Source organism: Anabrus simplex, chromosome 5 (assembly GCF_040414725.1).
Source record: "Anabrus simplex isolate iqAnaSimp1 chromosome 5, ASM4041472v1, whole genome shotgun sequence".
In the NCBI taxonomy this organism is placed as follows: Eukaryota; Metazoa; Arthropoda; class Insecta; order Orthoptera; family Tettigoniidae; genus Anabrus; species Anabrus simplex.
This window is the reverse complement of record NC_090269.1, coordinates 8436988-8463651: the sequence shown is the minus strand read 5'-3', so window position 1 is coordinate 8463651 and position 26664 is coordinate 8436988. Positions and strand designations below refer to the sequence as shown.

The 26664-nt window shown below is 40.1% G+C and overlaps 1 protein-coding gene across 1 annotated transcript in view; it reads left to right on the top strand.

Annotated features, from left to right (window-relative positions):
• Positions 1-26664, top strand: part of LOC136874265 (GTP-binding protein Rhes) — a 708531-nt gene that overhangs the window by 175144 nt on the left and 506723 nt on the right. The window contains exon 2 of the mRNA XM_068227714.1: positions 8655-8703. The gene's annotated coding sequence lies outside the window, so the exon portion shown is untranslated. The remainder of the gene's footprint in view (positions 1-8654; positions 8704-26664) is intronic.

Sequence of the window (26664 nt, the reverse complement as noted above, 5' to 3'; positions counted from 1 at the left end):
TGATATCCCTCATAACCTCCATGTCCATATTAAATTCAATTTTGGAGAAAGCGGATCTCCCGTGGGCAGAAATTTGACCACCGGTGATCGACATTCAAATTTTAACATAAATTTCAGCGTGACCTATCTTTACTTGAAATTCCAACAAATCAATCCAAACTGAGCCTACAAACGGCTTATGTCACGCCCCCTATCATATTAACGTCACACTTCATTGTATAGGAAATTTCATCATATCACTCGATAATAATAATAATAATAATAATAATAATAATAATAATAATAATAATAATTCTACGTTAGCCCTTAATCTGGAATAAGTTTTCCGGTCTCAAGCGCGGCCTACCGTGGGCTCGATTTTACGTATGCCGGACTGCTAATATGGAATAAAATTAATATAGAGTTTAATGAAGTGAAGAGGAAAAAGCTTTTCTTGTGAAACGGCTCTTTTCAGGGTTGACTTTTGAGTTATTTAGTGAATTGTGGTGCTATAATTTCGAATAGAACTAAATTGTTATACTTGACCAGGCATACTACTACTACTACTACTACTACTACTACTACTACTACTACTACTACTACTACTACTACTACTACTACGTGAGCCTGTGCCGTAAGTGTGCACACTGCTCATTCAAAGCAGCGCGTCAGATTAGGTATCGAATAGCTGGAATACTATGATGAACCAGTGTGTTACGTACCAGATGTATCAGAAAATGGATGAACCAGAGGAATGGCATGCTAAAGAAGAAAGAATTGTAATTTTTAGGAATAAATAATGAATTTATTCTCATACTTAATTATATTTTATTTACCTAGGACTAGAACTGTGGATTTTTGATATACTGTATGTGTGTCGACCCAAACGTCCTGCAGTAGGGCTGAGCTCTGACCTTTGCACCGGCAAGTGGCTGGACGTGACTGCAATAAAAATGAATTGTGACTCCATCACAGTCCTAGTAGAAGACAAGAAACCCGTTGCAATTACTGGAACGAGAAAGGAAGCCTTCCCTATGTTCTTGGTTTCTGGAGCAAACAGTCGACACCACGGGGTCCGGGGCTGTATTGCTGGTTGCCTCAAAGTGTCGAGTAAGTATGAAGTATTTGAAGAGGTGCCATGTACTTTTTTAACGTCGCAGATAGGTCTTATGGCGACGATGGGAGTGGGAAGGAAGCGGCCGTGGCCTTAATTCAGGTACAGCCCAAGCATTTACCTGATGTGAAAATAAAAACCACGGAAAATCACCTTTAGGGTTGCCGACAGTGGAGCTCGAACCTAGTATCTCCCGAATGCAAGCTAAAAGAACATGACTCAAACAGCGCAGCTACATATTACATCCTGCGGTAAGAAGAACATCGCCTGAGGTCTGAAGGAGGAAAGGTACTTGAAACATCTGGAGGAGAAATAAATCTTGTTTCGAAACTAGGAGGTGTTGTTGTAAGTATTTAATTAATTGAATCTGTGTGTCTACTATTTATTGATTTAGTTATTTTTTTCAAGAGGCAGTGACCCCGAAGGGAAACATTTATATAATGTCGTACTGTACACGCGCGGTGGAGAGACTCCCTTTCTTCTAGATGCAACATTAATTCTAAAACTCGGAAAAACGATCACGTAGAATATAGATATCCTTCCTTGAGGAAGAAAGTTTTCTAACTCCCCGGCTATTTCCCACCAAAATTCAGTCAGACTGTTGTTCTCAGTACGCAGCAGTAATCCCATCTATCGGAGATGAGAGGCAGCATAAAAGACAAAGAACATCACAACAAACAATGGTCAATGAAATGTTATTGTTGACCAATGTTATGCGCTTTCTATATTGTAGGCCTTCACATTTAGTTTTCTTCCGACTCTGAAATACCACTCTTACCATAGTCAGTAGGGTAAAACTGAATAAAGCATAAATTATGGGAAATTGTATTATCTATAACTTTTGTTATGTAATACTTCTCGATAGGACCAAAATTTACATTTTAGGTGCCTTTCCTTAAACTACCATTTCATCCAGGGTGAATAAATATGTTTATAGCTTAGACTGTTGTTTCTTATTCCCCGACTCTATATACCCATTTTTATTAAATTCTGTTAACCCATTTTCTCGTAGTTCGGCGTTGATATGGACTTAGCAACATCATTACAAATTCATGAATATCTATGTTATCATAGTCGGTAAGGTAAAAATGTATGACATAAATGGTCGTAAATATAATTCTATATAACTTTGGTTATGTAGTATTTACCGATACGACCACTAATAATATCAATACTTGAGAATTAAATTTTAGGCCTTCCCCTAAACTACCATTTCGCTCAGCGGTAATAAAACTATTCATAGCCTAGATTATAGTGGCTCATTCTCTGAATGGTACCAATTTCCATTGAGATAGGACCACTGTTAACATAAATATTTAAGAATAAAGTTTTTGACCTTCCCCTAAACTACCATTTCATTCAGCGTGAATAAAATTATTTATAGTCTATATTGTAGCAACTTATTCTCCGACTTTGCGTACCAATTTCTATTAAGATAGACTTGAAATGACTTCTCTGTCCCAGTTTTTTATTCCCCGCCTGATATTCATTCCTTAACTTGAAGAAAGTCATAGAATATGTTTCGAGGAACTGGAGACAACTACAGCGTCATAAAGCGAGTGGCGAGCCAGAGATAAAATACATTTGAATAACACCATTACTGTGGACATTTTGTACGGGAGCTTCTGATTGGACGGAAGTATCAATTGCACCAAAGTACGTATTTCGCCAACCAATATATCAATCAAGGTGTTTACAAGTACTTCAGAGAAGAGTGCGATCAATGCTGGAGAATAAGATGGATGACACCCAGTGCTCGAGACTTGATATACGGTAATTAATTGGTTCTCTTTTATATCGACGAAGGCAGCAAAGAAGAAGTTGAAATCACTTTTTCTGTTGCAGGTAGAGGAACCGGGAGGTACTTACTTCACTGAGAGAGGCTGATATACTTGTTACACAGTGTTCCTCGAATACATGTATGTTTTTAAATCATTTATTAGCATCCTCCGCTACAAGCTACATGCTTGTAATGAAAGTACGAATTAACACCCAGTATACAATTATTTACACATGACTTTTGTTAACATTACACATAACTGCAAATTCGTTGTAAGATGATGTCTAAATTTATTTCTTTTACACATTTACAAAAATTCTGTAGATGTATGTCCACGAGTAACTTACGTATTTCTCCACCGACCAGTGGTCCACTGACTTTATAACACTTTGTATCTCTGTCGGAGTTGAGTAACTTACACTCCCAAAGAATATGGTCAACTGTCTGATGATTTGTTTCACCGCACACACATGAAGGATCTTTTGTTATTTTGAACCTAGAGAAGTATTCACACAATTTTTCGTGCCCTGTTCTCACACCTGTTAGTTTAATTTTCAGATTACTCCATATATTAGAACAGTATGGTTTTGTTGTGCTTCCATTTGCAGTATTTCCCACTCATTGTCACTTCATTCGTGTCTGTTACTTCCAACTTAGAAACAAAGAGAATAGACGATTTTGAAATTTGGTGTGGTTTTTTGGAATGGTTTTCCCCCTTGTCTTGTATTGTACAGATAGGTCCTGGATGGTCTGCAGAATGTTCAGTCCTTGTCCCGTTTCTCTACGGAGACGCGTATGAAGTGAGATGAACCTTCGTAGCGACTTTTTACGACCGGGTGCCCTTCCTGACGTCAACTTCATCAGAGGAGTTCATGAGACGAAACGAATGAAGTGATAAGTGCCGGCACAAAGCCTACTCGTCTGAAATAGTACCAAGGGATTTGCTCAAGGCTTAGCGTCCCCATCCGAAGGACCAATCACCATCAACAGCGCCATTTGTCCTCACTCCACTGCGGAGAGGTTTAGAATTTAATCCAGGCTTTTAGCACGCAATCTGGACTACCACCTCCCCTACCGTGCCGGCCAACATTCTGATGGTGAAAAGTTTTCGATCAGCGGGGCTCGAACCGGTTAACCTCGGTGTCAGACCCTACAACTATTTAAAACTATAAAGGGAATTCCGTGTTTTCATGTGGATCTGTTTACCACTAACTACACTACGTACGCCGTTCATCTCTACGTTTGCAATTTTTCTCAAAGATTTTAGAACTTTCTGGCGAGCCTTAACATAAGGTACATCCAGAGATTCACAACAGACGCTGCCATTAATGTACAATGTTTACGTTTTCATTCATCTAATAAATGATTTATTGGGAAAATTTAGTCTAGGAGGTTTATTTTATGTAGACGATTTTTAATGTATTGAACACGAATTTTATATTATTTCTAATTTTCGATGTTTTTAAATACTGTACTTCTCGTAATCGTGTAGCAATTATTTTGTCATTATACATTAGCTGAATGATGAGTACAAATAAGTACAAAAAATACGTGCAATTTGTAAATGTTAACAATAATAATAATAAAGTAATAATAATAATAATAATAATAACAATAAAAATAATGTCCACATATGTGGTGTAGTGGTTAGTGTGATTAGCTGCCACCCTCAGAGGTCGGGGTTTGATTCCCGACTCCACAACGAAATTTGAAAAGTTATGTGGGGGCTGGAACGGAGTCCACTCAGCTTCGCGAGGTCAACTGAGTTCGGTTCATTGTGGTTTCCCACTTCTCCTCCAGGCAAATGCCGGGATGGTACCTAAGTTAAGACCACGGTTGCTTCCTTCGCTCTTCCTTGTCTATCACTTCCAATCTTCCCATCCAACCACAAGATCCCTGTGAGGCCGCCTTGGCGAGGTACTGGTCTATGTCCACACTCAAAGTCTCACACTCCAGTCCACTGCCCTTGAGTCGGTAGAGATGGAATCCCTCGGTGAGTCCGAGGGAAAACCAACTCTGGAGGTTATACGGATTAATAATAATGGTAATAATACGTTAGAGATTTTAAGAATCTGGATATAATGAATAAGGTGGAACCAGGATTCCACGTTATTTTGGGACCTGTAATTTTAATCTGTGCGGAGCTTTAAAACAGAATGCCTACTGTACCGGGAGGTACACCTCAACGCCGCGCATTCAAAATAAGCGCCTTATGAACTCCTCTATCGGTCGAAATCGCCTTTTATGACAAGCAGAGGTTAGCATGGGTGAATTCTAACGCGCAGACCACACCTTCCAAAAATGAACTGTAGAGTAGACACTATCAATAAAATATTCTACAACATGAATTTTGATTAGTAGTGTCACTTTGTAAGAGATGACAATTTAAATTCTTTTAAGTTATGTTTAATACTGGTTACAAGAGATGTAGCTTTATATCTCTTCAGCAATCCTCATTATTATTTGGAAATGCAACACTGTATTACGTAACATAAATTTTTGGTGACAAAATACCTAGCATCCTTCGGAATACGACGTAGCATATGTACATTATTCTTACACGAAGCCGGTTCCTCATAAAAAGGAATCCCGTGATTTTATCATACCATCTCCTTTAATAGGCTTATCAGGATGATTTTGAGACCAATTAATACGAAGACCTTTCATACCTTTAACGAATTCATAGCAGATAGGAGAGTTTTACTAATTCGCACGATGGACACAACCACGAGTCAGCGGCGCTAGTAAGAACTTAAATTTCCACATCAGAGATGCCAGAGTACACTCCGCAAATCCTCAAATGACATATCTCACAGAGAAGTAATTCAATGAATATAACGTCACCTTATTTCCCACACAGATGTCAGGCAATTGTTCGTTATCTTCTATCTGACGCCCACAATAACAAAGAATATCTTAAACGTTGAATATCATACTGGAAATACACGCCGCACGAATACTGACACAACATGGCTGCCATTCCTTAGTTGGTGTAAAGGACACCTAGGTGGTGTTAACTAACATAGTGTACTTTTCGGAAAAGTCAAGGAGAAATCAAGCAATCAACGACAAAAAGAAATTATAACAAGATCGCTCTTGTTCATAACTAAACCAACTATAACTACCTTATCCACCAAATCAAGATGAAAGCAAAGATGCTTGTACGTAGCAATTGGAAACAAGTTCACCTGTATTAAGGCCCACGCTGAGAGCTACCATAACGAGTTCACCTGTATTAAGGCCCACGCTGAGAGCTACCATAACAAGTTCACCTGTATTAAGGTCACGCTGAGAGCTATCATAACGAGCTCACCTGTACTAAGGCCCACGCTGAGAACTACCATAACGAGTTCACCTGTATTAAGGCCCACGCTGAGAACTACCATAACGAGTTCACCTGTATTAAGGCCCACGCTGAGAGCTACCATAACGAGTTCACCTGTATTAAGGCCCACGCTGAGAACTACCATAACGAGTTCACCTGTATTAAGGCCCACGCTGAGAACTACCATAACGAGTTCACCTGTATTAAGGCCCACGCTGAGAACTACCATAACGAGTTCACCTGTATTAAGGCCCACGCTGAGAACTACCATAACGAGTTCACCTGTATTAAGGCCCACGCTGAGAACTACCATAACGAGTTCACCTGTATTAAGGCCCACGCTGAGAACTACCATAACGAGTTCACCTGTATTAAGGCCCACGCTGAGAGCTACCATAACGAGTTCACCTGTATTAAGGCCCACGCTGAGAGCTACCATAACGAGTTCACCTGTATTAAGGCCCACGCTGAGAGCTAACATAACGAGTTCACCTGTATTAAGGCCCACGCTGAGAACTACCATAACGAGTTCACCTGTATTAAGGCCCACGCTGAGAGCTAACATAACGAGTTCACCTGTATTAAGGCCCACGCTGAGAGCTACCATAACGAGTTCACCTGTATTAAGGCCCACGCTGAGAGCTACCATAACGACTACACCTGTATTAAGGCCCACGCTGAGAGCTAACATAACGAGTTCACCTGTATTAAGGCCCACGCTGAGAGCTACCATAACGAGTTCACCTGTATTAAGGCCCACGCTGAGAGCTACCATAACGAGTTCACCTGTATTAAGGCCCACGCTGAGAACTACCATAACGAGTTCACCTGTATTAAGGCCCACGCTGAGAGCTACCATAACGACTACACCTGTATTAAGGCCCACGCTGAGAGCTAACATAACGAGTTCACCTGTATTAAGGCCCACGCTGAGAGCTACCATAACGAGTTCACCTGTATTAAGGCCCACGCTGAGAGCTAACATAACGAGTTCACCTGTATTAAGGCCCACGCTGAGAGCTACCATAACGAGTTCACCTGTACTAAGGCCCACGCTGAGAGCTACCATAACGAGTTCACCTGTATTAAGGCCCACGCTGAGAGCTACCATAACGAGTTCACCTGTACTAAGGCCCACGCTGAGAGCTACCATAACGAGTTCAGGATGATGTGGACAAGGAAGCAGCGCACAAGAGTAAAATTAGTGAGTGTTATAACAGAATTCCTAAAAGTGTTTTGATTAACGAATTGAAACTTGAGAGGTTGCGAAAATGGCTGAGCGAATGGGATGAAACGACGAAAAGATCACTTACTAAATCACTCTTCTTCTTCATTGTTATATAGACCTACTTTCGCAACGAATTGATTGGCCTAATTGCACCGCACTAGGAAATTAAGACCTTATTTTCATCGTTTCAGGATTTTAGATAGTCCTATATGTCCACACGGCGTCACTGAGCCACTTATTATTATTTTAGTGTGAATTAAGAGAAAATGAGCCATTTTACATGAAGGTACTTTAGGTTGGGAGTTATGGCGAATGAATGAAATCAGATTAGTCAAAAATTATTTAAAACAATTCTTATGTTTCACGAAGTCAGTAGCCTGTGGAAAATTGTGCATTTAAATGTAAACCACGAGAGGCATACAATTATCAGTCTATCTCACATGTAGTTAAGAAGTTAATTTTTGTAATATAATTACTCAACCAATGTAGTATTACTCTCATGTACTGAGGCATGCTGTGAATGAGGGCTATCCTGGAATTAAGTCACCCTATTTAAAAAAATAACATTGTTACGTGAAAACCGTTAATGGCTCCCGACACAGCAATGTTGGAGTTATTTTACAACATAATCGCCACCAGAATTTAGACACTTGTCCTGGAGTGTGATCAACTTTTGTATACCAGTGTCGTAGAAGTCTGCCCCCTGGGAATGGAACCAGCGTGTGACATTCATCTTCAGCTCTTCGTCCGTGTGAAAATGCTGACAAGAGGGCATACATTTCTTGAGAAGAAAGAAAACATGAAAATCACTGAGAGCAAGATCAGGCTGATCAAACACTTCCCAGCCGAACTTCTGCGGAATAGTTATTGATTGCCATGGATCAGCGCAACACCCGCACGCCTCTTGTTTTGAATGGTCCGTCGTAATTTCCGTAGAAACTTTATCACAGACCGGACCTCCCCGGTGGCGGAGCCACTGCTGCTCCGCTACTGACTTGTCCGGCCCGTATATCATTACTACTTCATAGACCTTTGACGCTTGCTCATATTTCCCGGATAAATACGTTTACTTTACAAGAAAAGAAACTAGGAAAATAAGTTTCTTTGTTGATGGCCTAGGAACATACATATATACATGGAACAAAACTGTACTTTTCCTTTAACTATTTTAACTAAGACTATTTTTGATGTGTCAATATCTGTATTTAACCCCTGTCATGTGTTTCAGGTTGCTAACCCGCCTGTTGGATTCTCACCTTGCTGTCCAGTTCGTGAAGGTGAGCTGAAAATCAAAATATGCTGTTAAAGATGTACTGATGGAAGCCAGCTGAGAGAGGTGTCAGTTCGAGTAGAATAGTGAATAACATATGGCTCCATTCTCAAGGAGCCATCCACGCTCCTTTTTAAGTATTTGATGACACCAGTAGAATGCTGTCATTGTTCAGACCTGACTTTAGAGCTGTTACTACTGCACTGGAGTAGAAAGTGATATGTAGCGGTTAGAACTGACTTGGTGATAGCAGCAAGTAACCATACTTCATCAACACTAATCAGCGCGATAAGTGGACTTCGAAGAATGAAGGTATCGTGGAAGAAAGTGTACGAGGAAGGGTGAAAATAAAAATCCCTCTAGGACACGTAAACCTAATACCGTCAGGGCAGGAAAGAAAGAAGAGTTACCAAGCTGAAGCCCGTCTCGAGTGGCCCAACACCACATATGCAAATTTATCTTACATTTGCTTAGCATTCTGTTGGCGACATTCTTGTTCAAGTATCAAAAAACAATGGAATTAATCAATTTTGTCTGGAATATGTAGAATATTCCAATAGCCATTCTCATGCGCCTCAAATAAAACCTTTGGATGTTGTCTTGAATCACAATACATATGATATATTTTCCTGTTCAGAGTCGTGTTTCGTTCGAAGGATAAAATCCAAACGTATTTCTTTTACAATCCAAATACGGCGTTAATTTCCGATATTTTCCTCATACAGACTTTTAGTTCTCTCATTAGGTCATGAATTGCCGTAGAAGAGAAGGCCAGTAAGCAGGTAGCTGTTAGCAACGGGTGTCTCTCTCATTAAACTCTGACCTTTGCTACTTAACATTTTAGTGATCATGTTTCGTGGAAGGACGAACATTGAAGCTCGAGTCCTCAGAGAGCGGTGGAATGAGATTACAAGCGTAGAAATGTTCCTGTAGAAGGACTTGATGTGAGCGCTCTGTAAGTCCAGCTTTAATGTTATCTCGAGTATCCCCTCCCGGCCATGAGAGGCGAACTGAGCCTGGCATTGCCCTCACTTCCTATCATTGATACCGCGACGCTGTGAGCGAGTCTTTTATTTTCACGCCCTTCGTGGCCCTTCCCTCTTTTTGGGCGACAGACCTCATCAATATTTCTTTCTGATAACTGTTAAGATAGCATGGTTTCTCAGTTCTACTTCCTAACAAAACAATTATCACCACCAAGTTCTATGGGCTTTCAGAGACACCAGAAAGCCAAAAATATTGACTTCAAGGAGGAATTTTGACCTCCTTTCAGCACTGCGAAATGTCAATCCAATGCGCTAACATTCATCTGTCCGACTCGTTGGCTGAATGGTCAGCGTACTGGCCTTCGGTTCAGAGGGTCCCGGGTTCGATTCCCGGCCGGGTCGGGGATTTTAACCTTAATTGGTTAATTCCAATGGCCCGGGGGCTGGGTGTTTGTGCTGTCCCCAACATCCCTGCAACTCACACATAACACTATCCTCCACCACAATAACACGCAGTTACCTACAAATGGCAGATGCCACCCACCCTCATCGGAGGGTCTGCCTTACAAGGGCTGCACTCGGCTAGAAATAGCCACACGAAATTATTATTAACATTCATCTCTGTTTGATCTTGACGTGCAATAACGTTTGAGATATCTACAAATATATCAAGCAACAGAAACCTTTCAATGAAGCTTAGTTAGGTGTCTTTAGAAATCGTAAAGAAGCACCCCAACAAACATATGGATATGAAACTGCATCAGATAATAACACTTCTTGAAATAATGGAATTTTAATGGCAAAAGTCTGATTTTAGAGTATGAGAAACGAAGTGATACATTGCAGTATTTCTTCTTCTTCTCACTCACCTGGGATTGTCACTTTGTAGGTTTAGTGATAACATGTGAAACATTTGATATCACAGGGAGTACATATTGATTCTTACTTGACTTACTCGAACTTTCCGAGTTTGATTAAATAAATATTGTGTTTAATAGTGAATAACCTCTTTAATTTATTTATAATTATTTATTCGTTAATTTATTTATTAAAACATATGCCATCAATAGAGATGTCATCTATTTGCAGGCGGCTTCATACAACATAAGTACGTCATTTTGTAAGAATCAGAAGAAAAAACACAAAAACATGGACAGGAAACGTTAATACTGTTTTATCATCGTCATCATCCTTCAACCGCCTGGGTGCGGTACAAGATCACTTCCCATCTTTGTTTATCCAGGTACATGTTTTTCTTCTCAGTTTGGTGCCATTCCACTCCTCTTCCTTCCGGGTCCTGCTTTACTTCACTGATTCCTCGGCACACCTCTAGGTCTTCAGCCTTCGAGTTCCTTTTCTGGCCATTTTCTTGCCGTTCTCATTTGATGGCTATACCGTTTGAGTCTTGATGTTCTTACATTTCCGCTTAGCGACTTCTTTACTTGTGTATTATGATGGATCTCTTCATTCCGGATCTTATCTCTTCTTGTTGAATGTAACATTGACCTGAGGAACTTCATTTCTGCAGCCTGAGGTCTGCTACTGTTGATCGTACAGGTTTCAAGGCCGTATGCAGTTATTTGCACCAAATATACCTGATAAAGTGTTCTCTTTATGCTTTATAGTTATCCCATAGAAGACACTTAACTTGTGCTCCGGTTTTGGACTCTGTTAGTGATTTCAGCAGAGGACTTTGCGTTTCTTATTACAATAGTAGTATAATTGGACAGTTCGGCGGCCACCACCTCCTCCGGCTCCCAGAGGCCACCTCCACCACCACCACAGCCAGAGGCCTCCCAGATGCCTCCTCCACCACCACCACAGCCAGAGGCCTCCAGAGGTCTCCTCCACCACCCGCGGGAAATTTGAATTTGTAAACAAAGCCACGTGCTTTTTGACAGCTATCATCAACAACAACGCATCGCTAACCTCAGTACTACCATCTTGACGGGCCTAAACCTCAGTAGTACCAACTTAACCTAACTAGCGCGAGATTTGAATTGGTAAACAAATCCACGTGTTTTTGACAGCCACGTGCTTTTTGACAGACAACAACGCATCGCTAACCTCAGAACTGATATCTCAGTAGTACCAACTTAACCTAACTAGCGTGAGATAAACAAATCCACGTGCTTTTTTGACAGCTGTCATCCGCCATCTTTAAACTACAGAGCACCGTGCTGCCCTCTTTATCGCAGTAGCTGCAAATTCGTCACCTGTCATCGGCAGTGCTGCCATCTTAGCGGGCCTAAACCTTAGTGCTACCAACTTAACCTTACTAGCGCGAGATTTGAATCGGTAAACAAATCCACGTGCTTTTTTGACAGCTGTCATCCACCATCTTTAATCCATAGAGCACAGTGGTGCCCTCTTTAGCTACTTACCTTTGAAATGTGGTGGCGGATAATTTGAAAAATGCTTTTTGATAGCAGCCATCTTTAATCCAGAGAGCACCGTGCTGCCCTCTTTAGCTAGATACCTGTGGTGGCAGGTAATTCCACGTGACAGCAGCCATCTTTAATCAAGAGGGCACCGTGCTGCCTTCTTTGTGGCGGTGGCAAATTCCACGTGCTTTACAAACTCATGTGCTTTTTTCTGACAGCTGTCATCCGCCATCTTGCATCACAAACCTCAGTGCTGCGCTCTTTAGCTAGTTACCTTTGAAATGTGGTGGCGGCAATTTGAAAAATTCTATGTGCTCTTGTTTGGAAACAAAGCCACGTGCTTTTCGACAGCTGTCATCCACCATCTTTAATCAATAGAGCACTGTGCTGCTATCATGCGGGCAATTTCGTCAGCTGTCATCCGCCATCTTTAATCCACAGAGCACCGTGCTGCTCTCTGTAGTAGCGGGCAGTTTGAAAAGTTCTGTTAGCTGTCATCCACCATCTTTAATCAAGAGAGCACCGTGCTGCCATCTTTAGCTAGATACCTTTGAAATGTGGTGGCGGCAAATTGAAAAATTCCACGTGCTCTTGTTTAGTAAACAAACTCACGCGCTTTTCGTCAGCTGTCATCCGCCATCTTTAATCTATAGAGCTCAGTGCTACACTCTTTAGGTACATACCTTTGAAATATGGTGGCGGATAATTTAAAAAGAAAAATTCTACATCAGCCATCTCTCGACGCTAATTGCACAAGATGGTGGCTATACATGACTCCTTAAAGGTGCTTATGCAAGATGACCGCTATACATAGGTTCTTATGAGATGCCCTTGGGATGCTTGCGCAAGATGGCGGTTATACAAGGCTCCTTATGAGACGCCCTAGAGATGCTTGCGCAAGATGGCGGTTGCTCTTATGAGGCGGCTTAAGGGTCCTTGCACAAGATGGCTAGAGATGCCCTAAGGATGCTTGCGCAAGATGGCGGACGCAAGATGGCGGCTATACACGACTCCTTATGAGACGCCTTAAGGGTGCTTGGGCAAGATGGCTGCTGCTCTTATGAAGAAAGCTAGCTTAGAGGCTAGCGTGTCGTGCTAGTTCGATTCATTAAATTTGGGGCTTAAATGCATAATGTTAAATATCTCGAAAACGGTGCATCGTAGAGCAAAACGGACAAAACTTTTCTACCCAATACCTCGGTTCGCAGTATGGGGAACATAATATCATAAGAAAAACATAGTCTAATGATGAGATCAACGGTTCGGTTCTAACTTAGGCCCTTTGGCATTAGCTCTGTTTCAGCTTGTAATGAAGCAAGTCTTCGCATTTGGGGCTTAAATGCAAAATGTTAAATATCTCGAAAACGGACAAAATTTTTCCACCTGATACCTAGGTTTGCAGTATCAGGAACATGATAGCATAAGAAAAACATAGTCTAATGATGAGATCGACGGTTCGATTCCTACTTAGGCCCTTTGGCATTGGCAGCTATCTATTTCTACAAGATGGCGGCTATACATAGCTTCTTATGAGACAGCTTAAGAGCGCTTGCACAAGATGGCTGCTGCTCTTATGAGACGCCGTAGGGGTGCTTGCGGGAGGTAGCAGCGACAAGACGATGACTAAACACAGCTGCTTATGATACGGCCTAGAGGTGCTCACACAAGATGGTGGCTGCTCTGATGAAGAAAGCTAGCTTTGCATCGTGCAGGTATTTTTACAGCACTAAACCTCATACCTTTGAAATGTGGCGGCGGGTAATTTGAAAAATTCGACGTGCTTTTTCTTCACAGCGGCTATCTTTAGACAATAGCGGCTATACATAAGCTGTTAAGGCCTCCTCTTATATCAAGGCATAGCTCTATCGAACAAGTTTAAACCTGCATCGGAATAGCTAGAGTAAGCACGTGCTGCAGTGATGACGTCATTAAGCATGTTTAAACTTGCAAATCACAGAAGAAACGTAACAAGGCTGGAATCGAAAACTGCACTCTATGCCGTTAACTTTATCATGTGATCGGAACATTGATTGAAGTGTTTAGAACACTAAATAAGTAGAACCGAACACTGTACTCGATACAACATGTGTTTAGAACATGTCAGGGGATACCTTCGTTCTAAGAAGATTAGTTTACCGCACATTCCTTGTAGGGCTAATAGGCTAAGGGGCTAATGGGCTAAAGGGCTAAAGGTCTAAAGGGCTAAAGGGCTAAAGGGCTAAAGGGCTAAAGGGCTAAAGGAGCAACAACCTCATCGATCGCTATCAGGAAGAACGCTTGTACTTTGTTAAGTGTAGAAAACTAATCTTTATTTGTAAATGGTTTCATGTTCAGAACAAGGAATGGAACCTTCAAAGGTAAGTAGCTAAAGAGGGCAGCACTGTGCTCTATAGATTAAAGATGGCGGATGTCAGCTGTCAAAAAAGCACATGGCTTTGTTTCCAAACAAGAGCACGTGGAATTGTCTGCCACCACATTTCAAAGGTATCTAGTTAAAGAGGGCAGCACTGTGCTCTGTTGATTAAAGATGGCGGATGACGGCTGTCAAAAAAGCGCGTGAGTTTGTTTCCAAACAAGAGCATGTAGAATTTTTCAAATTGCCGTCACCACATAGAGGGCAGCACGGTGCTCTCTTGATTAAAGATGGCTGCTGTCATGTGGAATTGGCTGCCACCACATTTCAAAGGTATCTAGCTAAAGAGGGCAGCACGGTGTTCTCTAGATTAAAGATGGCTGCTGTCAAAAAGCATTTTTCAAATTATCCGCCACCACATTTCAAAGGTAAGTAGCTAAAGAGAGCACCACTGTGCTCTATAGATTAAAGATGGCGGATGACAGCTGTCAAAAAAGCACGTGGATTTGTTTATCTCGCGCTAGTGAGGTTAAGTTGGTAGCACTAAGGTTTAGGCCCGTTAAGATGGCAGCACTGCGGATGACAGGTGACGAATTTGCAGCTACTGCGATAAAGAGGGCAGCACAGTGCTCTGTGGTTTAAAGATGGCGGATGACAGCTGTCAAAAAAGCACGTGGATTTGTTTATCTCACGCTAGTGAGGTTAAGTTGGTAGCACTAAGGTTTAGGCCCGCCAAGATGGCAGCACTGCCGATGACATGTGACGAATTTGCAGCTACTGCGATAAAGAGGGCAGCACGGTGCTCTGTAGTTTAAAGATGGCGGATGACAGCTGTCAAAAAAGCACGTGGATTTGTTTATCTCACGCTAGTTAGGTTAAGTTGGTACTACTGAGGTACTACTGAGATGGCAGTACTGAGGTTAGCGATGCGTTGTTGTCTGTCAAAAAGCACGTGGCTGTCAAAAACACGTGGATTTGTTTACCAATTCAAATCTCGCGCTAGTTAGGTTAAGTTGGTACTACTGAGGTTTAGGCCCGTCAAGATGGTAGTACTGAGGTTAGCGATGCGTTGTTGTTGATGATAGCTGTCAAAAAGCACGTGGCTTTGTTTACAAATTCAAATTTCCCGCGGGTGGTGGAGGAGACCTCTGGGAGGCCTCTGGCTGTGGTGGTGGTGGAGGAGGCATCTGGGAGGCCTCTGGCTGTGGTGGTGGTGGAGGAGGCATCTGGGAGGCCTCTGGCTGTGGTGGTGGTGGAGGTGGCCTCTGGGAGCCGGAGGAGGTGGTGGCGCCCGAACCATCCAATTATACTACTTACAATACTACCAAAATGTTGAAAATGGTTAACGTTTTCTAGTTTCCCACCGTCCAGTTCGATGCTAACCTGTAGGGCTCGCCTGTTGACTGGCATCACTACCGTTTTTTGTGGTTGATCTTTAGGGCAAAGTGCTGGTTCCAAGTGTTTAAATTCCGTTGATCTTCTTCCCCTGTTCCTCCGCAAATCACCACGTAGTCTGCCATTACTTCATCCATCACCATAATGAACAGGAGAGGTGTCCTGTCCGCTTGTTCACCAGATAATGGGGGAGGAATTATTAAAAAACTTGGAGATACATATATTCCTTAAAAGTAATAAGATGATAATATTATTTTTAACATAATTAATATTACCCTCTGCCAGCTCTGGACAACAGAAAGTGGATAGGGAATACTTCAAAATAATATACACTGAAATTAACAGAGTTAGCGCTGAGTGGTGTTCCACCAGGCCCGGATACCAAGAGCGGGGGGGGGGGAGGATACAATATTACGTGACATTCACAATACAAACAAAGCGAATAAGAAACAGAATTTGTTGGAATAATAAGGAAATTGTATAAAATAAGTAACTTAATTGAGAGAACAAAGAAATAATAAATACTGTAAATAATACAACGAATCCAGTATGCTTGTTGTTATAGTCTGTATCAACTGCAATTTTACTACACAGTAATACAATTTTCTAAAAAAAAATGTTCTTACAAAAATCTGCTTTAAGCGTTTCTTATGCACGAAGTCTCGATGAGTCATAGTAAATTAAATTCCCTCGTTATATGCACGAATTTTGTGTAAAAGATTACACATTCTAACTACTCACTGTTGTGGAGTATTCACAATAAAATGTGTGTCGTGTTCGTAATTTTCAAAGTAAAGTTCACTCTAACAAGTAGTTAACTCCCGTCAGTCACATTATTATTCAGTTCGTTGAAGAATCTCCACTCCTTTATATCGGCTCTGTGTTACGATGGCAGGGAGACGTCGGTAAAATACTGTTTCTCCCTGTACCCCTAACTTCCATGTGTGTCGAAATTATTATTCTTGACGTAATGATTCATTATTATGCAATATCGCAAACATAGTATAGAGATTCTATTGTAATGTTGGTACTTATGTTACATTTAATGCAGTGTTCGTTGTTATTTATTGGTTAGTCACTGTTGTAGGGTCTCTGTAATTTGAGTCCTTGAGTATATAAATGAATAAACTCTGCTCTAACAGGAGATCTAAAGGTCTCAATAGTACCGGCGCCTGAAAGAAGCGATCTCTCCCAGTGTGGATCGGTGTTTCTACATCCCAAGATCCAGTGTTCAAATCCTCTAAATGTATTCAGGCTTTTGAAGGATGGAAGGATGTCGTACGATGTCGGTTGTAAAAAATCTCTGGTGACACATTTGGTTTTTAGTAGCCAAAATTAATTAAAATCTAATCCAAGAAATACACATTTTTGTTATATGGTAGAGCAGGGCCGATTGTTAAAATTGACACTGAAGCAGCTTAAATAGCGTCACACCATAATTTCCACATATGGTAGCTGAGACCACTCGATTATTATTACTTATTTCCCAATTTTATAGTCGATAATATAGGTCGAATTTCGATATTACACCAGACGGCCCGCGAGCGCCGCACTTTCTATCTACACATGCACCAATGTTGCATGGGTTGCCTAATCACTTGTTTTCGAAAGTGTGTTACAACTCGCATGGTGTGAAACAAAGAGCAGTCACTTTACTGCACACGTTCCAAAACAGGGTGCATTTGTAAATATGCCAAAGATGCAGAAAGGAAAATTTAATAACTTAACCATTTATACACGTGTAGACATTCCACCCTATCAAAGAGTTGTTTGTAAGAAACAAAAAGTAATACTGTTCGGCAGAAGTCTGTTTGTAAACTCCTGTGCATACCGTGTGCGAGCTTCGGCTGCACTTCGACCAGATTCTCCATAGATTAAAATGATGTCTGTGTATTTGTCGTTGCCGATATGTGGACAGCTGCTGTACCATACACCAGACTAGCACTGTGCGGTCAGAAATGAGACTTACTAATGCAAGGGGTTGCATTAGACGGGGAGCGCTGAGGAACATGCTGCGAGCGACCGTTCGGTTGTTATCTCTTCATATTCTGGCGTAACCTGCCTCCTTGTAGTAGTGTCCTAGTGAAAATCAGTTAGCAGACATCCCGCTCATCATTTGTGCATGCGAAACATTTATAAGTAGAAAGTACGACGCCCACGAGCCGCCTGGTGTATGTAAGGAATAGAACTTAATTATAATTGACACAAATTTACAATATACTTCTTCATTATTGTCTTCACTGTAAGGGTTGCAGCCTGTTATAGTTATGGTCCGTACTGAGCATTCGCGAATGTTCTGACGCTGTTCCAGTTTTTCATAATAGCACTTTTCTATGCTGTGTTGTGAGTGTGGATTGGGTGATGTAGTATCCTTTATTGTTCTCGAAATGATTTTGGTGTAAGACCAGTGGCAGTTTCCAGATTCTTACTACACCCATTCCGAGAGGAATATATTCGTGGACGTTCTCTCAACTTCATATCGCGGTCGTTCGGAATAGCGATGTCAATGAGATGTATGTGTTTGTTGTTAATGGCATGTCTGGTCTGTTGTGCGGAGAAGTTGTGTTTGTTTGTACCATACGGTCCCAGCAAAGCACATCTTCCAGTACACTTCGTGGGGTGTATTTGTTGTGGATCAAGGATTGGGTCAGGGCAATTTCTTGGTTTATAACTTTGGCTACATCACTATCACAGTGTACGATGTTGACGCTAGGAATCTCCAGTTGCTGTTCATATGCTCAATAGTTTCTGGACTGCTGTTGCATTTCCTACACTAGTCATTTTGTTGGTAGTGGGATGCATGAGAATGCGTCCTATAACTCTTTGTTGAGATCACTTTATCTTGAATCGCCTGAATGAATTCCTCAATTTCTGGAATGTTTCGTTATTATTATTATTATTATTATTATTATTATTATTATTATTATTATTATTATTATTATTATTATTATGCACTCTCTGGCAGGACCTAGTGTTTACAGTGCACTGTGTCTTCTGGTATAACCTAGAGAAATTTTGTTACTTTCATTGATCTGTCTCTGCCTTACCCTTTGCTTTGAGAACATGCCAGTGACTGAAGTATGAGCGATGCTAGTAATGCCAATCCTTATGCAGCCAGTCCCTGCTATGAATGGTGTGAAAATATCACTCATAGGGTCAGTTGGTGCATGCATTTCAGTGGGCTTGGGAAACTGATATGTAATAGCAACTTCTGGCTCAGTGAGGAAAACAACGGGAAACTACCTCACTCCTTATTTCCCTAGTACCCATCTTCAGTGATGCCTCGGCCATCTTTGACACCCGATGGTAGAACTGTTGAGGATCCAACCAGCCTTCGGGCAGAGGACTAAACATACACATTATGATGATGATGATTATTATTATTATTATTATTATTATTATTATTATTATTATTATTATTATTATTATTATTATTATTATTGTTGTTGTTGTACCGGGCGGTACACCTCCACGCCGCTAATTCAAATATTGCGCCAATTGAAACTTCTCTACTGGAGAAACTTGGAACTTTAACTACTGAACTAATTCCACTGTTATTCAGAAGATATCACTGAGTGTTTTTTATTTGCCTTTTGTTTTTCAACGATTAAGAGGTGTTGACAACCTCTAACAGATGTCTCTACCGAAAACTATGGTAACACACTCTAGTGCAATGGAATGAACTTTCTTGAAGAAATATTGTATTCCTAAGTTTCATTTTTACTAAATGTTGTTCTGTGGTTTGTGGGTTGGCAATATAAATCCTTTCTTTCCGCCCGTTTTGAATGTAACCAATCGGGAATTTACGTAATTAATTTTCCACCAATAAGGTGTTTCTTCCTCGTCTTGAGTATTAGTTTTTGCTGTTATCCAATAAAAACGAAAGGGTGTGTCTACTCATTCCTGAAAGGTCTCGAATGTTCCACGAGGGTATATAAAATGCTGATTTTCTTGTCTCGGTGCCACTTCAGTAACATCTCTCTTAGTGTGTGAATATGTAGTAGGGGGTGGGAAGCGCCTCTTACTTCAAGCAGCAGTTCTCCTACAAGGTAATGGCCGGTTAACATATTCATTTCTTGCTAGCTCAGCAGTTTAACTCTCGGGGAGGGTTCGAAACCTTTAGTATGTAACCTACCTTTTTTCATTTCTGTCTATGTAAAATCTATAAATTATAAAACTATAAATTACTGTAAAGCGGGGATAGAGAGTGCTTCACCCTCTCGAACTCCCCTTCATTTTTTGAAAAGGAAGTGACTACGTTTTCATAACCGTTCTTCTCTTCTTTAATACAGTACAGTTTTCTCATACGTGTCACCTCCCTAGTTTGGGATTAGCCCCTGTATGATCGGCCTAGTGCCACATAGGTTTTAAACAAAACTTGGTGTAGGAGTGCAAGTTATCGCCTCCATTCATTTTGTATTTTGGGCCATTTACTTAACCCGTTTTGTTTTCCTTCCTGCGAAGGCCCAGTAGATTGGGTACTAGTTACCCCTGTTTCCTTGTGTGCCTTAAGGGCAGATAGAAATGAAGTTTGTTGTAGCCTTTGATAGGCTTGTAAAATTGAGAGCGGGTCTGCTCTTGTTCTTAACATTGTAATTAGGAGCAAGTGCTTCTCGTATTTAGGGGTTTTCTGCCCTTCAGCAATTGTGGTTGTGAGCTGAGAGCTCGGGAATTAAACTTGGGGCTCGAGGCCCAAATCTTGTAACGAACTGTAATTTGTTAATTTGTTGATCTGCTACTTGGTACCTGTTATACTCTGTTAATTGTTGATTTTGAAAAGAAAATATAACCTTTGTTAAAGTTTTAAATTAACTTTAATTTTGTAGTTGAGACCTATTCCAGCCCGCACCTTCTTTCACCTCTAACTACCACGGATATCTCCGTAACAATTATTATTATTATTATTATTATTATTATTATTATTATTATTATTATTATTATTATTATTATTATTATTATTATTATTATTATTATTATTATTATTATCTTTCGAAAATATATTTCTGACCGGGTGGAAAGATGCTTTGAGGGTGTGTGTTATGTTCTCTGGCACCAAGTTTTGCGTCTAGAGTCTGGAAGAGTCTCTTTAATTAATATATATTTTCACTTTTACATCTACGTTTATTCATCGCTAAATTTGATTCTTTTCTTTTTCTTGCATACGTAGAATAAATTGATCCATGATATTTGTACTTGCGCAGTAATGTACACAGTGAAGCCATTGCTTGAGTTTATCAGACAAGAGCTGCGGGATATACTAGAAGAGTTTTGTCTCGAAGAGGCCTATTCAGTTAGTGCAGCGCAAAATGCTTCATTACGTATACATTAAGTATTTTTTTCTAATACGCTGCTTATCAGCATAAACGTATCTTTATCACTACTTTGGACGCACCTCCTTGTAAGAAGTGGAAGTTTACAACAAGAACTAATAAGGAATGCATTCAAATTCAAGGCACATTTTTCCGACGAATGCAAACTGCCACAGGAGACCGACGGCAGCTGAAATCTTCATCTACAGTATGTTGAGTGAGGTTAGGGCCGCATCCGGGAGATAGTGGATTCGAACCCCACTGTCGGCATCCCACCTTCTCGCCAGCCAATGCTGGGACTGTACCGTAATTAAAGCCACGGCCGCTTCCTTCTCACTCCTAGAACTTTCCTATCTCTATGTCAGCTGTGTCGGTGTGACGTGTGTGTGTGGCGGTAGAATAACACCCATGATATCCCCTGCCTGTCGTAAGAGGAGACTAAAAGGGACCCCCAGGGGCTCTCAACTTGGGAGCGTGGGTCGGCGACCACGGGTCCCTTAGGTGAGTCCTGGCATTGCTTCCAATTGTGCCAGGTTCCTCGCATTCATCTGACCTCACTTGGTCAACTATTGTTCTTTTACGAACCCGAAGTTATTAGACCACTCGAGGCCAAGAGAGTATTTAATTTCACGCCCTTCGTGGCCCTTGTCTATCTCTGGCCGATACCTTCATTTTTCGAAGTGTCGGATCTCTTCCATTTTTTCCCCTCTGATTAGTGGTGTGCCCGCTGCATTTTCGGACGTGTTCCAAAATGGCGCCCACGGAAGGTATAGACCACTCAAGCTAAAAAGAGTACATAACAAAGTCTTAACATTTAAACACAATAGGAGGCCACGACTTACTCGAAACTTCTATATTTCGAAGGCGGTGCAGAACAGAGTAAAGTCAAGTAGATTGTTTCCCAAAAAAAAAGTAAAATAGAAGAGAGTATTGAGAAAAATCACTTGAAAAATTGAACTTGAGAGGAAGAAAAGTGAACTGCTATCTCTCTGTAGAAATAAGGAGATTACCAAGATTGTGGTAGAAATCCCGAGGAAAATCTTCGATAATATAGAATAAGACGGCAAAACAACGTATAAAATACTGTGCAGGATATAAAATACGCCGAGAAATACGAAAATTCGTCCATATACGTGTACTGATTGTCCCGGAGTACAAGATCAGTTATACTACGAAAACACAATTTGGAAGCCGCAGGAAGAGGAAACGATAGCAGAGAATTACTGCATTAAAAGAGAAGTCGTGGAAGAAATAATATTTTTTTGAAATTAAATAATCCAAATTTGAAGATTTGTGCAAGACGAGGCGCAAATATCTTACGCAGACTTAGAGAATTGGACGATTATTTCTCAGAAGAAGACTGAAAAAAATAGCTTAAAAGAAATATTACTTTAACAAAGATCTAAAATGAATATGCACTTCTCAGAAATATTTGATCTTATCGGCATTTCTTCTAAGAAGATGATGGTCTGCTACACACCCAGACGGACCGACCTCGAGGGAGATGTCATCCGAGCAGTTAGAACTACCCGAGATGTGAGGAGGATGTCGCCCAGCCAGTCATCGAACCATGGCCAGAGTACCAGCCAAAGGAGAGCAACTGAGGCCCGAGATGACGAAAGTCGAGCTAAGTGTTTATATTAAGTAATATAATTCTTAATTCATGTGTTTTTACGGTATATGTGGTAGAATAGAATAGCCTAAGCATGAGATAATTAAGCGTGCAAGCGAAAACAGTGAAATGAAGTGCATTATATTTAAGATACTAATGATATATTAAGTGAATGTAGAACTAAAGGATATCTCGTGGAGTACGGTTACGTATTAACAAGTGATTCAACGAGGTAAATAAGACTACGGTTAAGAAGGAAAGTAATATAACAGCTGATTTCAAAGAGTGTCAAATGATGAATAATATCTATGAGTCTCGTAAAGCCATCCAGTCATAGGTTACGTCACAGGTGGATCGCGTGTTGAGAAGTGATATTTAGAGTCAAGTTATTCCTTGTCGAATAATATTGTTAAAAGTACATAATACGGTATTTAGGGTTATGCATCGTATTTTTAAAGAGAATTGGTCGATGAAAAGGAATATTTACGCGGAGAAAAACGTTTTATGTCTCAGTAGTAGCGAATAATATAAAGAAGGTTATGCGTGATGAGAATTGATTTTGAGGAAGTTAAGATTGAATTAATTGAAGGTTATACATGGTAATACGAATTTATGTGAGTTGATTTAAGTATAATATTACGCGTCGTGATAGTTAATGAGACATATATGTGAAGAATAGACGTTAAATATGCATGGAATTGATGCAGTTAGTCGATGCAAATACTGGAAAGGAATACGCCGCTGGAGTAACTTGTAATAAGGTATGGATGGTTAAAACACATATACAGTTGGGAATTGTAAGATGATATGGTTGTAATTACAGCTGCTAATAGATAGATATATGAGCTTTGTGACGTATTCTCAAAATATTTGAAATGTGAGGTAGGCAAAATGATATATGTAGCCAACGTACAAACATAATACTGCCCCCTTTATGCCGGGCTCAGCTCGCCGGAGAGCGAGGGTCTCAGTGGTGGACCGTTCGCTATCGGCTGCGCAGAAAATTTTAAAGGCAGGGATAGATGAAGGACTAGCGACAAATGAAAGGAGACTAAATTAGGTTTACACATTTATTAAACTAACACTCTTTTAAAGAAAACAATTAAATTAACAAAATCTGGGTTGGATTCTTGAAAAACATCTTCTCCTCGTGCTTTCATTCGTGAGGGATCTCGCTCAAATAAATTTTCAATGATTGTTCTTTTCTGCAATAATAAATATAGAAACCATTAACTTACTGAAAAATTGATTGGAAAACAAAATAATATCTAATATCCTTCTCTTATGATGATAATCCAATTATTAAAATTAAAATCTTCCCTCCTGGGTTTCAATTATCTTCCAAGAAAATGACTATTTTCTCCTCCTTATTTAAATTATTGAAAATTATTTAATTCATTAATTTATGATTAGCAAGTCTTCCCTAGACTTTCCTTTCAACAATTACTTCGTTTATATAATTATTGATTGAATAAACTTCATCTAATAACTTTTACTTGAACTTATATCACCTTAACTTTTGCTCAATTTTATGCAGAAAGTCACTGTACAACATCTAACAATTAAATCTCGTGACATCAGTCCACGGACGTTGCCTTCTCTTATTCACTTTGAGTTACTAAATTAGGCCCTAATCAACCTTAAATTACGATAAAATCTTCTAAAGATTCAAAATTGATCCAATTACGGACACGCGAAATAATACAAGTCGGTCAAAACTTTGACGCACATAATGAAAATTACTTTCACAAAAATCGTACATGAAATATTCCAAAAAACACAGAATAGGATCATCACACATTCACACAGGGGTACACGGCGTTATTATAACATTATTTACACGGACACTAACCCATTATTATTAATTTTAGGATTTTACTGCGAATTAGGGAAATCATTCTCCAGATGACACTATCACACACATCCCAGGTATCAATTCAGAGTGTGATAGAATTAAGGTTATCACTTATACAAAGAAATTAACTATACAACGATGTTCAAGGAGTATTTTAAACAGAAATCATCCTAATTTAGCGAATAGAATAATTGTAACACAGGTCAAAATAATAGAATACGCGCTAACGGTACATGAGTTGCGGCATTTATTTTTATTCATCATAATGTCGTGGCTCTCAATTATTCTGCACTGAAGCTCGAAGAAATCATGTCCAGTGACACATCTCTTCCAAAAATTGACTCTAATGGGTGCATAAATTATTACTCAAAATATAATGCCCATCTGCAAGTCATACTCAAATTCATAGCGCAGAAATATACCTATAATTCGTCGATACTCCGTCCGGAGAATTTGCCATGTTCCAGGCTTACTTTACATAAAGTGAGCACACGATAATACTTTCCAAAAATAACTAACATTAAACTCATGACCTTATTAAATCATTTTAGCCCGTAATTAGCTTTAATTATTTTTACTCATTATTATTATTATTATTATTATTATTATATTCCTGACCGTGCATAATCTCATTCGTAAAGTTGTCGTGTGAAGTTATTCGGATGACTCTAAATAAATTCGAACCCATAAACATGTCGTACAATCATAGAATGAAATTCTACACGAAGAAAAACACTAGAACACTGTCCTAATTTGTTTTAAATAACTTTCAAATTATTTCAAAACTAATCAAAATTAACGCGGGGTTCATTTAATTTTTATCTCACCTGTCTTCTAAATTCTTAGGACAGTTAAGGTCTCTCTCGATGACTCACATTCATTTCTAACTAATAGAGCAAACACACACTCATTCCAAGGGTTCTAACTACCTCTCACCAAAGAAAGAAGAATGAAAAATCAAACTACTGCAAAACTAATAGAAATCCAAAGGAATAAGTAAGGCTACGTTTACAGATATTTACAAAGATAGAAAGCAATTGAATTCTTAAAGAATACTCATGTGACTGGTGTGAACTGGATTGTGGCTGATGACCTAGTACGTGGTCACATCACCTTCCATCGAACGAAGTCTCGCCCATGTCCGATGCCTTACATGTTTAGTGACTCATGGAGGCGTTGACGATGTACAGGAACTTGCAGTATTCTTCGTGGAGCTGGATAACCATCTTGCCGTAAACTCGAACTCAGGACCTTTCTTCTTCCAAGTTCTTGTAGAAAGCTGAAACTAACAAAAAGTCTTAGAAATAGCCCAGGATTCACTCTCGATGCTTTATAATCTGGCTGAAGACACTTATCTTAGAACAGCCCTAAATTAATCGTAGTGAAATTTTTCGAGTGTCTGAATTGCTGTTTATATAGTCCTCGATGCCTTCTCCAATGTAAAGTCTTCAGATGAAGCAAACGACGTCCAGTCTCTTCGGTTGCTGCAGTCAGAGTAATGCTCAAATTTAGCGTTCAGAAGTATAAAACCCTCTACCAAATTTTCCTCTGGAATTACCATTAATTTCCTGTCGTAAGACATAGGTGTGTCTCTTAATTACATCTAATTGGTGGATTTGTTGAATTCCAGTGAAGGTTGTCACTTTTATTGGCTGCTCCAGTTTTACGTCACTTGACTTTCCATTTATTGATCGATTGAGATCTGCCTGCTCGCCGTGTCACGTGGTACGCACACATGTGTCTGAAGGCCACATAACAGGAATTCCAGCCTGCTCCCTCGTGCTCTCTGTAGGTCGGGAAAACCGGTTCGCGAAGTGACTAGCTCGTACTGGCACGAAATACGGAATCTCACCCTCTTGCCGATTAAAATAATGTCCCAACACGCTGATGAAATAAATCATTTTCTTTCTAATAAAATATTACCACTTTTGAAGGGGACAATACCGAGATGTCTTACCGCAGATACTTGTTCAATTTCTTGCACACGTGATATATTCGAGTTAAGCTTAACGGCTGAACGCATATCGAGCCAAAGAGCGGTAAATTAAGAATTATATAGATAGAATAGGGAGAT